Raw genomic sequence first — 14,217 nt, forward strand, 5'->3', positions numbered from 1 at the left:
ACAGTATATTCTATATGATTTGTTCATATGATATCCTCTATATAATACAGTGTGTTCTATATGATATGCTCTATATATTACAGTGTGTTCTATATGATATGCTCTATATATTACAGTGTGTTCTATATGATACATTGTGTTCTATATGATTTGTTCATATGATACAGTGTGTTCTATATGATATGCTCTATATATTACAGTGTGTTCTATATGATACATTGTGTTCTATATGATACAGTATGTTCTATATGATTTGTTCATATGATATCCTCTATATAATACAGTGTGTTCTATATGATACATTGTGTTCTATATGATTTGTTCGTATGATATGCTCTATATAATACAGTGTGTTCTATATGATACAGTGTGTTCTATATGATGTGTTCTATATGATATGCTCTATAAATTACAGTGTGTTCTATATGATACAGTGTGTTCTATATGATTTGTTCATATGATATGCTCTATATAATACAGTGTGTTCTATATGATACAGTGTGTTCTATATGATGTTCATATGTATCTATATGATATGCTCTATATATTACAGTGTGTTCTATATGATACAGTGTGTTCTATATGATTTGTTCATATGATATGCTCTATATAATTACAGTGTGTTCTACAGTGTGTTCTATATGATTTGTTCATATGATATCTCTATATAATACAGTGTGTTCTATATGATACAGTGTGTTCTATATGATTTGTTCATATGATATGCTCTATATAATACAGTGTGTTCTATATGATACAGTGTGTTCTATATGATTTGTTCTATATGTGATATGTTCTATATATTACAGTGTGTTCTATATGATACATGTATGTTCTATATGATTTGTTTCTATATGATATGCTCTATATATTACAGTGTGTTCTATATGATACAGTGTGTTCTATATGATATGTTCATTGTTACAGTGTCTATATGATACAGTGTGTTCTATATGATTTGTTTCTATATATTACAGTGTGTTCTATATAATACAGTGTGTTCTATATGATATGCTCTATATATTACAGTGTGTTCTATATGATACAGTGTGTTCTATATGATTTGTTCTATATGATACAGTATGTTCTATATGATTTGTTCATATATGCCTCTATACAGTATGTTCTATATGATTTGTTCATATGATATGCTCTATATATTACAGTGTGTTCTATATGATTTGTTAATATGATACAGTGTGTTCTATATGATGTTCTATATGATATGCTCTATATATTACAGTGTGTTCTATATGATTTGCTCTATATATTACAGTATGTTCTATATGATTTGTTCATATGATATGCTCTATATAATACAGTGTGTTCTATATGATTTGTTAATATGATACAGTATGTTCTATATGATTTGTATGATATGCTCTATATATTACAGTGTTCTATATGATACAGTGTGTTCTATATGATTTGTTAATATGATACAGTATATGTTCTATATGATTTGTTCATATGATATGTGTCTATATAATACAGTGTGTTCTATATGATTTGTTAATATGATACAGTGTGTTCTATATGATTTGTTCATATGATATGCTCTATATATTACAGTGTGTTCTATATGATACAGATTTGTTAATATGATACAGTATGTTCTATATGATTTGTTCTATATGATATGCTATATATTACAGTGTTAATATGATACAGTATGTTCTATATGATTTGTTCATATGATATCTCTATATATTACAGTGTGTTCTATATGATATGCTCTATATATGATTTGTTCATATGATATGCTCTATATAATACAGTGTGTTCTATATGATACAGTATGTTCTATATGATATGTATCTATATGATATGATACAGTGTGTTCTATATGATACATTGTGTGTTCTATATGATATAGCAGATGCTCTTATCTAGAGCTATTGGTGCATTCACCTTATATCCAGTACAGTTTACAATGTTCTAAATATGATAAGGATTATCAGTGTGTTCTATATGATTTGTTCTATATGGAGTTTGTTCCACCATATGGGGAGCCAGAGCAGCGACAGTGTGTTCTATATGATATGCTCTATATATGATACAGTGCTCTTATGTTCTATATGATACTGAGGTGTGTTCTATATGATATGCTCTATATATTACAGTGTGTTCTATATGATACAGTGTGTTCTATATGATTTGTTTACATGTGTTCTATATGATTTGTTCATATGATAACCTACAGGAACGGGCCACTGCCTTGTTGCTATATAATACAGTGTGTTCTATATGATACAGTGTGTTCTATATGATTTGTTCAGTGTGTTCTATATGATATGTGTTCTATATGATTTGTTCTATGATAATACAGTGTGTTCTATATGATACAGTGTGTTCTATATGATTTGTTCTATATGATATGCTCTATATAATACAGTGTGTTCTATATGATACATTGTGTTCTATATGATTTGTTCTATATGATATACAGTCTATATATGATATGCTCTATATATGCAGTGTGTTCTATATATACAGTGTGTTCTATATGATATGCTCTATAGAGCATGATTACAGTGTGTTCTATATGATATGTGACTATATGTTCTATATGATATGCCATTGTGTTCTATATGATTTGTTCATATGATACAGTATGTTCTATATGATATGCTCTATATATACAGTGTGTTCTATATGATACATTGTGTTCTATATGATTTGTTCATATGATATGCTCTATATAATACAGTGTGTTCTATATGATACAGTATGTTCTATATGATTTGTTCATATGATATTACAGTGTGTTCTATATTACAGTGTGTTCTATATGATACATTGTGTTCTATATGATTTGTTCTATATGATATGATCTATATAATACAGTGTGTTCTATATGATTTGTTCTATATGATATGTTCTATATGATACAGTGTGTTCTATATGATATGCTCTATATATTACAGTGTGTTCTATATGATATGTGTTCTATATGATTTGTTCTATATGATATGTCTATATATTACAGTGTGTTCTATATGATACAGTGTGTTCTATATGATGTGTTCTATATGATATGCTCTATATATTACAGTGTGTTCTATATGATACAGTGTGTTCTATATGATTTGTTCATAAGATATGATATATTACAGTGTGTTCTATATGATACATTGTGTTCTATATGATTTGTTCATATGATATGCTCTATATCCTCTATATAATACAGTGTGTTCTATATGATATGTTCATATGATATGCTATATAATTACAGTGTGTTCTATATGTTCTATATATTACAGTGTGTTCTATATGATACAGTGTGTTCTATATTATTTGTTCATATGATACAGTGTGTTCTATATGATTTGCTCTATGATATGTTCTATATATACAGTGTTCTATATATTACAGTGTGTTCTATATGATATGTTCATATGTATGTTCTATATAATACAGTGTGTTCTATATGATATGCTCTATATATTTGTGTATGTTCTATATAATACAGTGTGTTAATATGATACAGTGTGTTCTATATGATTTCTATATGATATGCTCTATATATTACAGTGTGTTCTATATGATACATTGTGTTCTATATGATTTGTTAATATATGTTCATGTGTGTTCTATATGATATGCTTATATATACAGTGTGTTCTATATGATACAGTGTGTTCTATATGTTCATATGATATGCAGTATATTCTATATGATTTGTGTTCATATGATTTGTTCTATATATACAGTGTGTTCTATATGATACATGTTCTGTGTTCTATATGATTTGTTCATATGATATGCTCTAGTATGTGTTCTATATGATTTGTTCTATATGATACAGTATGTTCTATGATGATTTGTTCTATATATTATATGTGTCTATATATACAGTGTGTTCTATATGATACAGTGTGTTCTATATGATTTGTTAATATGATACAGTATGTTCTATATGATTTGTTCATATGATATGCTCTATATATTACAGTGTGTTCTATATGATACAGTGTGTTCTATATGATTTGTTCATATGATATGCTATGATATGCTATATAATACAGTGTGTTCTATATGATATGTGTTCTATATGATTTGTTTCTATATGATATGCTCTATATAATACAGTGTGTTCTATATGATACAGTGTGTTCTATATGATACAGTGTGTTCTATATGATATGTTCTCTATGATATTCTATATATTACAGTGTGTTCTATATGATGTGTTCTATATTTTGTTCGTACATTTACATGTGTTCTATATGATACATTTTCTATATGATGTGTTCTATATGATATGCTCTATATATTACAGTGTGTTCTATATGATACATCTATATGATTTGTTCATATGATACAGTGTGTTCTATATGATATGCTATAATACAGTGTGTTCTATATGATATGTGCTATATCAGTGTGTTCCTTATGACATATACCAGTGTGTTCTATATGATACATTGTGTTCTATATGATTTGTTCTTTACAATAATACAGTGTGTTCTATATGATATTTTCTATATGGTGTTCTATATGATACATTGTGTTCTATATGATACAGTGAGTTCTATATGATTTGTTCATATGATATCCTTATATAATACAGTGTGTTCTATATGATACATTGTGTTCTAGATGTGTTCTATTCCTATATAAGACAGGTGATATGATACAGTTTCTATATGATTTGTTCATATGATATGCTCTATATATTACGGAAGGTGTGTGATTGACTCTAGGGTCGCAGTGTCCTGGCGTGCGTGTTCTATATGATTACAGTGTGTTCTATATGATTTGTTCCATATATTACAGTGGGAGCTCTATATATACAGTGTTCTATATGATACAGTTTCTGACTGGGCTGATAATACAGTGTGTTCTATATGATATGTATATGATGTGTTCTTATGATATATTCAGTGGTATATGGGATATGGCGATACAGTATGTTCTATATGGCCAGATGGTGTGATGAATGCTCTATATGATACAGTATGTTCTATATGATATGCCCTATATTTGGTGTTCTATATGATAGGTTATATATGATATGTTCTATGATACAATATGATATATTCTGTGTGTTATATATGATATGAGGATACAGTATGTTCTATATGATTCAGTATGCTCTTTATAATACAGTATGTTCTATATGATATGTTCTGTATGATACAGTGGTTCTATATGACATGTTCTATATGATGCTTTCTATATGATATGTTCTATATGATTTGTTAATATGACACAGTGGTTCTGTATGATTTGTTCATATGATATGCTCTATATATTACAGTGTGTTCTATATGATATGTTCAATATGATACAGTGTTCTATATGATGAACTATATGATATGCTCTATATAGTACAGTGTGTTCTATATGATACATTGTGTTCTATATGATTTGTTCATATGATATAGTATGTTCTATATGATTTGTTCATATGATATGTTCTATATAATACAGTGTGTTCTATATGATGTGTTCTATATGATATGCTCTATATATTACAGTGTGTTCTATATGATGTGCTCTATATGATATGCTCTATATAAAACAGCTATATGATATGCTCTATATATTACAGTGTGTTCTATATGATACATTGTGTTCTATATAATACAGTGTGTTCTGGATTTGTTCTATATTATATGCTCTATATAAAACATTGTGTTCTATATGATATGTTCTATATATGTGATTCTATATGATACAGTGTGTTCTATATGATTTGTTCATATGATGTGTGTTCTATATGATATGTTCTATATATTACAGTTGTGTTCTATATGATACATTGTGTTCTATATGATATGTGTTCTATATATACAGTTGTATATATATTACAGTGTGTTCTATATGATATATTGTATATCTCTATATAAAACAGTGTGTTCTATATGATGTTTCTTCAGTGTGTTCTATATGATACAGTGCTCTATATGATATGCTCTATATATTACAGTGTTCTATATGATACAGTGTGTTCTATATGATATATGATATGCATTGTGTTCTATATGATTTGTTGTTCTATATGATACATTGTGTTCTATATGATTTGTTCTATATGATTTGTTCATGATATGCTCTATATAATACAGTGTGTTCTATATGATGTGTTCTATATAATACAGTGTGTTCTATATGATATGCTCTATATATTACAGTGTGTTCTATATGATACATTGTGTTCTATATGATTTGTTCATATGATACAGTATGTTCTATATGATTTGTTCATATGATATGCTCTATATAATACAGTGTGTTCTATATGATATGCTCTATATATTACAGTGTGTTCTATATGATACATTGTGTTCTATATGATTTGTTAATATGATACAGTATGTTCTATATGATTTGTTCATATGATATGCTCTATATAATACAGTGTGTTCTATATGATTTGTTAATATGATACAGTATGTTCTATATGATTTGTTCGTATGATATGCTCTATATAATACAGTTTGTTCTATATGATATGCTCTATATAATACAGTGTGTTCTATATGATGTGCTATGCTATATAATACAGTGTGTTCTATATGATGTGTTCTATATGATATGCTCTATATAATACAGTGTGTTCTATATGATGTGCTCTATATAATACAGCGTGTTCTGTATGATATGCTCTATATAATACAGTGTGTTCTATATGATGTGCTCTATATCAAATGTAGACCGCATTATCTTCCAAGAGAATTCTCTTCGATTATAATCACAGCCGTATATATCCCCCCCCAAGCAGACACATCGATGGCTCTGAACGAACTTTATTTAACTCTTTGCAAACTGGAAACCATTTATCCGGAGGCTGCATTCATTGTAGCTGGGGATTTTAACAAAGCTAATCTGAAAACAAGACTCCCTAAATTTGATCAGCATATCGATTGCGCAACCAGGGGTGGTAAAACCTTGGATCATTGTTACTCTAACTTCCGCGACGCATATAAGGCCCTGCCCCGCCCCCTTTGGGAAAGCTGACCACGACTCCATTTTGCTGATCCCAGTGCCTACAGGCAGAAGCTAAAACAAGAGGCTCCCACGCTGAGGTCTGTCCAACGCTGATTTGTTCTATATGTCAGACCAAGCTGACTCTTCACTCCAAGACTGCTTCCATCACGTGGACTGGGATATATTTGTGTTCTATTTTGTTAATATGATACAGTCAGATGGAAATATTGACGAATACGCTGATTCAGTGTGCGAGTTCATTAGAACGTCCGTTGAAGATGTCGATATCCCATAGCAACGATAAAAACATTCCCAAACCAGAAACCGTGGATTGATGGCAGCATTCGCGTGAAACAGAAAGCGCGAACCACTGCTTTTAATCAGGGCAAGGTGTCTGGTAACATGTCCGAATATAAACAATGCAGCTATTCCCTCCGCAAGGCTATTAAACAAGCTAAGCGTCAGTACAGAGACAAAGTGGAATCTCAATTCAATGGCTCAGACACAAGAGGCATGTGGCAGGGTCTACAGTCAATCACGGACTACAAGAAGAAACCCAGCCCAGTCACGGACCAGGATGTCTTGCTCCCAGGCAGACTAAATAACTTTTTTGCCCGCTTTGAGGACAATACAGTGCCACTGACATGGCCTGCAACGAAAACATGTGGTCTCTCCTTCACTGCAGCCGAGGTGAGTAAGACATTTAAACGTGTTAACCCTCGCAAGGCTGCAGGCCCAGACGGCATCCCCAGCCGCGCCTCAGAGCATGCGCAGACCAGCTGGCCGGTGTGTTTACGGACATATTCAATCAATCCCTATACCAGTCTGCTGTTCCCACATGCTTCAAGAGGGCCACCATTGTTCCTGTTCCCAATAAAGCTAAGGTAACTGAGCTAAACGACTACCGCCCCGTAGCACTCACTTCCGTCATCATGAAGTGCTTTGAGAGACTAGTCAAGGACCATATCACCTCCACCCTACCTGACACCCTAGACTCACTCCACACAAGAGGCATGCTTACCGCCCAAATAGGTCCACAGACGATGCAATCTCAACCACACTGCACACTGCCCTAACCCACCTGGACAAGAGGAATACCTATGTGAGAATGCTGTTCATCGACTACAGCTCGGCATTCAACACCATAGTACCCTCCAAGCTCGTCATCGGGGTCGAGACCCAGCCCTGTGCAACTGGGTACTGGACTTCCTGGCGGGCCCCCAGGTGGTGAGGGTAGGCAACAACATCTCCTCCCCGCTGATCCTCAACACGGGGGCCCCACAAGGGTGCGTTCTGAGCCCTCTCCTGTACTCCCTGTTCACCCACGACTGCGTGGCCACGCACGCCTCCAACTCAATCATCAAGTTTGCGGACGACACAACAGTGGTAGGCTTGATTACCAACAACGACGAGACGGCCTACAGGGAGGAGGTGAGGGCCCTCGGAGTGTGGTGTCAGGAAAATAACCTCACACTCAACGTCAACAAAACTAAGGAGATGATTGTGGACTTCAGGAAACAGCAGAGGGAACACCCCCCTATCCACATCGATGGAACAGTAGTGGAGAGGGTAGCTAGTTTTTAAGTTCCTCGGCATACACATCACAGACAAACTGAATTGGTCCACTCACACTGACAGCGTCGTGAAGAAGACGCAGCAGCGCCTCTTCAACCTCAGGAGGCTGAAGAAATTCGGCTTGTCACCAAAAGCACTCACAAACTTCTACAGATGCACAACCGAGAGCATCCTGGCGGGCTGTATCACCGCCTGGTACGGCAACTGCTCCGCCCACAACCGTAAGGCTCTCCAGAGGGTAGTGAGGACTGCACAACGCATCACCGGGGCAAACTACCTGCCCTCCAGGACACCTACACCACCCGATGTTACAGGAAGGCCATAAAGATCATCAAGGACATCAACCACCCGAACCACTGCCTGTTCACCCCGCTATCATCCAGAAGGCGAGGTCAGTACAGGTGCATCAAAGCTGGGACCGAGAGACTGAAAAACAGCTTCTATCTCAAGGCCATCAGACTGTTAAACAGCCACCACTAACATTGAGTGGCTGCTGCCAACACACTTTAATAATGGGAATTGATGGGAAATGATGTAAATATATCACTAGCCACTTTAAACAATGCTACCTTATATAATGTTACTTACCCTACATTATTCATCTCATATGCATATGTATATACTGTACTCTACATCATCGACTGCATCCTTATGTAATACATGTATCACTAGCCACTTTAACTATGCCACTTTGTTTACTTTGTCTACACACTCATCTCATATGTATATACTGTACTCGATACCATCTACTGTATGCTGCTCTGTACCATCACTCATTCATATATCCTTATGTACATATTCCTTATCCCCTTACACTGTGTATAAGACAGTAGTTTTGGAATTGTTAGTTAGATTACTTGTTGGTTATCACTGCATTGTCGGAACTAGAAGCACAAGCATTTCGCTACACTCGCATTAACATCTGCTAACCATGTGTATGTGACAAATAAAATTTGATTTGATTATATAATACAGTGTGTTCTATATGATATGCTCTATATAATACAGTGTGTTCGATATGATACAGTGTGTTCTATATGATTTGTTCATATGATATGCTCTATATAATACAGTGTGTTCTATATGATTTGTTCATATGATATGTTCTATATAATACAGTGTGTTCTATATGATACAGTGTGTTCTATATGATGTGTTCTATATGATATGCTCTATATATTACAATGTGTTCTATATGATACATTGTGTTCTATATGATTTGTTCATATGATACAGTGTGTTCTATATGATATGCTCTATATATTACAGTGTGCTCTATATGATACATTGTGTTCTATATGATTTGTTCATATGATACAGTGTGTTCTATATGATATGCTCTATATATTACAGTGTGTTCTATATGATACATTGTGTTCTATATGATTTGTTCATATGATATGCTCTATATATTACAGTGTGTTCTATATGATACAGTGTGTTCTAAATTATTTGTTCTATATAATACAGTGTGTTGTATATTATGTGTTCTATATTATATGTTCTACATGATGTGTTCTCTATGATACAGTAGGGTCTATAGTGTTTTATATGTGGTCTTTTTTTAACGTAACCTTTATTTAACTAGGTAAGTCAGTTAAGAACAAATTCTTATTTTCAATGACAGCCTAGGAACAGTGGGTTAACTGTCTTGTTCTGGGGCAGAACGACATATTTTTATCTCGTCAGCTCGGGGATTCGATCTTGCAACCTTTCGGTTACTAGTCCAAAGCTCAAACCACTAGGCTACCTGCCAACCCATGATACAGTATATTCCATATGATGTGTTCTATATGATACAGTGTGTTCTATATGATACAGTATATTCCATCTGATGTGTTCTATATGATACAGTATGCTCTATATGATACAGTATATTCCATATGATGTGTTCTATATGATACAGTATGTTCTATATGATACAGTATGCTCTATATGATACAGTATATTCCATATGATGTGTTCTATATGATACAGTATGTTCTATATGATACAGTATGCTCTATATGATACAGTATATTCCATATGATGTGTTCTATATGATACAGTATGTTCTATATGATACAGTATATTCCATATGATGTGTTCTATATGATACAGTATGTTCTATATGATACAGTATATTCCATATGATGTGTTCTATATGATACAGTATGTTCTATATGATACAGTATATTCCATATGATGTGTTCTATATGATACAGTATGTTCTATATGATACAGTATATTCCATATGATGTGTTCTATATGATACAGTATGTTCTATACAATATCGTCTCTATGGTAGTGTATGTTCTATATGATATGTTCTATATGACGATTTCTATATGATACAGTATGTTCTATATGATACATTAAAATTAGTTTTTCAACCACTCCACAAATGTCTTGTTAACAAACTATAGTTTTGGCAAGTCGGTTAGAGATCTACTTTGTGCATGACACAATTAATTTTTCAAATAATTATTTAACTTCTAATTCACTGTATCACAATTCCAGTGGGTCAGAAGTTTACATACACTATGTTGACGGTGCCTTTAAACAGCATGGAAAATTCCAGAAAATGACATCATGGCTTTAGAAGCTTCTGATAGGCTAATTGACAATTTGAGTCAATTGGAGGTGTACCTGTGGATGTATTTCAAGGCCTACCTTCAAACTCAGTGCCTCTTTGCTTGACATCATGGGAACATCAAAATAAATCAGCCAAGACCTTAGAAAAAAAATGTGTAGACCTCCACAAGTCTGGTTCATCCTTGGGGGCCTGACCTTGGGGGCCTGACCTCAATCCTATAGAAAATATGTAGGCAGAACTGAAAAAGTGTGTGTGAGCAAGGAGGCCTACAAACCTGACTCAGTTACACCAGCTCTGTCAGGAGGAATGGGCAAAAATTCACCCAACTTATTGTGGGAAGCTTGTGGAAGGCTACCCAAAATGTTTCACCTAAGTTAAACAATTTAAAGGCAATGCTACCAAATACTAATTGAGTGTATGTAAACTTCTGACCCACTGGGAATGTGAAGAAGGATATGTATCCAGGCACTCTGCGATGCGTCGTGCATAAGAACATCCCTTATCCATGGTATATTGGCCATATACCACACCCCCTCGTGCCTCATTGCTTAATTAATGATATGTTCTATATGATATTTTAAGAGAGAGAAAGAGAAAGAGAGAAAGGTGTCCTGGAGGACTTGGTAACAGTACAAGACAAATCTACCCTGTGGACAAAATGTGTGTGTATGCCTACGTGTGTTCCTCCCTACCTGTTCTTTGGCTTTGGACACCCAGGTCTGGAACAGCAGATCCAATCTGGACTTGTGGTACTTCCTGGTGGTCTTCACCGCTATGAAAATGTCTTTCAGCTCCAGAGGGTTCCTGGGCCGAGACCCTCCAGCCCCGTCACACCCCCAGTTCTGTGGAGGAAGTCCCCTCTGACCCTGTCTGAGAGTCTATATGCTTCCCAGCGCCCTGGGTGTCAGCTTGACGAGCTGTATACACCCAGTCCCCATCCACAGTCCTCTTGGTCTCTCTTGGTGTACTCTGCCCCATAGAGTCACCATCAATCCCATTACGCCCCACTGTCACTTTCCCCATATCTGTCTGGAGAGGAACCACCAGACGTCCAGGGTGCCGGGCAGGCTTGTTGTGGGCCCGGGGCCGGGGAAGGTCCCCCTGATGCTGTGAGGGCTGGAGGGTGGGGATGAGGAGCAACAGGGCACAGAGAGCTAGGGAGAACAGGAAGCAGAGCTTGCTGACACCCATTGAGGAAACATGCATCCTGATTGGCCACTGGAGGGGCCTGTCAGCCGCCAGCGCCAGCTTTGCTCCCCACACCGCCGTGTCCCATCTTTATGACCTCACACGGGAACCTGAAGAGACTTCGACACACAACATCATTATCATCATCACCCTCACCACCCCCAAGCATTTAGACTGATGATTCATAAATATCGCCACCAGACAATTCACATTGACGACCCCCCCCCCTGTACACTGCTGCTACTCGATGTTTGTTTGTTACCTATGCGTAGTCACTTCGCCCCCACCTACATGTACAGATTACCTCAACTAGCCTGTACCCCTGCACACCGACTCGGTACTGGTGCCCCAGTATATAGCCTCGTTATTCTTATTCTGTTACTTTTTGTTATAGCCTACTTGGTAAATATTTTCTTATTTTTGAACTGCACTGTTGGTTAAGGGCTTGTAAGTAAGCATTTGACGGTAAAGTCTACACTTGTTGTATTCGGCGCATATGGCAAATGAAGGTTGATTTAATTTGATCATAAAATGACAGTGACACACTTGAGAACATAATCTAGCAGGAAACTGGCTCCTGCACTGGGTTTACTGTAGCCTGGGTGACTGACAGACCAGACTGTTTCTACGTAAAAGGATCAAGTTTTCGCTGTACAACTGTATAAATATTCTGTCCATCTCAAATGGCAGAAACTCTTTCTTCTGTCTGACGACTAACTTTTGCTGAATTGGCAAAGACAGACATGTAGAGTCTGGAAGTTCTCCTCTTGGCACATCATCACTCACGCCCTGCAATTTGTCAGTTTATAAGTGTCACATTAAATAGCAAGACTTACCTTCAGTGTGTGAGCAATTTCCTGTTTGCTGCTATTTTCAGAGGGAATGATACTTCAACTGGTAACAGATGTCTGTTGTAGGAAGCAGAGGGATGAAATCCAACCCTTTTTTCTTTACTAAAATTAGCCTCCTTAAAGAAATATGAGCTCTTAGCACATATAGATATGTGGATATAGCATGAAGGAGAAAAAATGGTTTATGAATTAGATATGAATCATTTACAGGATCGATGTAAATAAATAATCCTAATGCATAAAATAAATGTTAATCCCAAACTAGGCAAGTTATCTAAAACAGTCAAAAATAGAAATATTTTTTTTCCTCTGAAGATTATGCATCGTAAATCTGGCATTGTGGGGCACTGCCAATAGAAACAGGTCTGACTGCTGTGGGCTTGGTGATTTAAAAAACGTATGAATGCAAAAACAATGCGATTTAGCACCATTATCGGCTCTTAAAAAGTCCATTTAAAGTTTAAAAGGATGTTTAGGAGTGGTGTTGTGTCCATTTCGTGCATGTAGGCCGTCCTACGGTAAACAAGAGAGGCAAGAGTCTGTGGTCTAATAAATTATTTTGAATTAGGCTACATTATATGAACATGTAGCACTTCCTAATCGATCTTGTGGCAATAATGTACAATAACCCTAAGTATGCCGATTTACTTAAAACACGTATTCTGTGATGAAGAAAATAGCTACATTGTAGGCCTAATAACTTACTTACATGGAAAGAAAATAAACCACATGGCTGTGGATTTACATCTTGTACATTTTGAAAAACAAAACACCAGGGAACCCTGGTCAAAACACGTATTCTGTGATGAAGAAAATAATTGAATAATAACTTACTTACATGGAAAGAAAATAAACCAGGCTGTGGATTTACATCTGACATTTTGAAAAACAAAACACCAGGGAACTGGTCACCAATAAAATTAAAGCAGAATCTGACCAAAGAAGAGATAAATAAAGGTTTCGCTTTTAATCCTCTTCAACGATAGTCTCTTTTTTGTCTCATCGTCTTGATTTTGATTCGATCGGTCTCAAACTTTAACCATCGCTTTCAGCAGCTCGCTTATACGACCGCGATTCAAAGTAGCCAAGCTG

At 35.2% G+C, this 14,217-nt stretch overlaps 1 long non-coding RNA gene and 1 pseudogene across 1 annotated transcript; one reads left to right on the forward strand and one right to left on the reverse strand.

Annotated features, from left to right (window-relative positions):
• Positions 1 to 14,217, forward strand: part of LOC124038787 — a 479,656-nt pseudogene that overhangs the window by 26,130 nt on the left and 439,309 nt on the right.
• Positions 11,950 to 13,906, reverse strand: LOC124038640. The gene is made up of 3 exons (XR_006839392.1): positions 13,835 to 13,906; positions 13,111 to 13,259; positions 11,950 to 12,393 (listed from the first exon to the last, which is right to left on the reverse strand). It is a non-coding gene; the product is annotated as an uncharacterized LOC124038640 (long non-coding RNA).

The sequence above is a fragment of the Oncorhynchus gorbuscha genome, linkage group LG06 (assembly GCF_021184085.1).
Source record: "Oncorhynchus gorbuscha isolate QuinsamMale2020 ecotype Even-year linkage group LG06, OgorEven_v1.0, whole genome shotgun sequence".
Taxonomy (NCBI): Eukaryota; Metazoa; Chordata; class Actinopteri; order Salmoniformes; family Salmonidae; genus Oncorhynchus; species Oncorhynchus gorbuscha.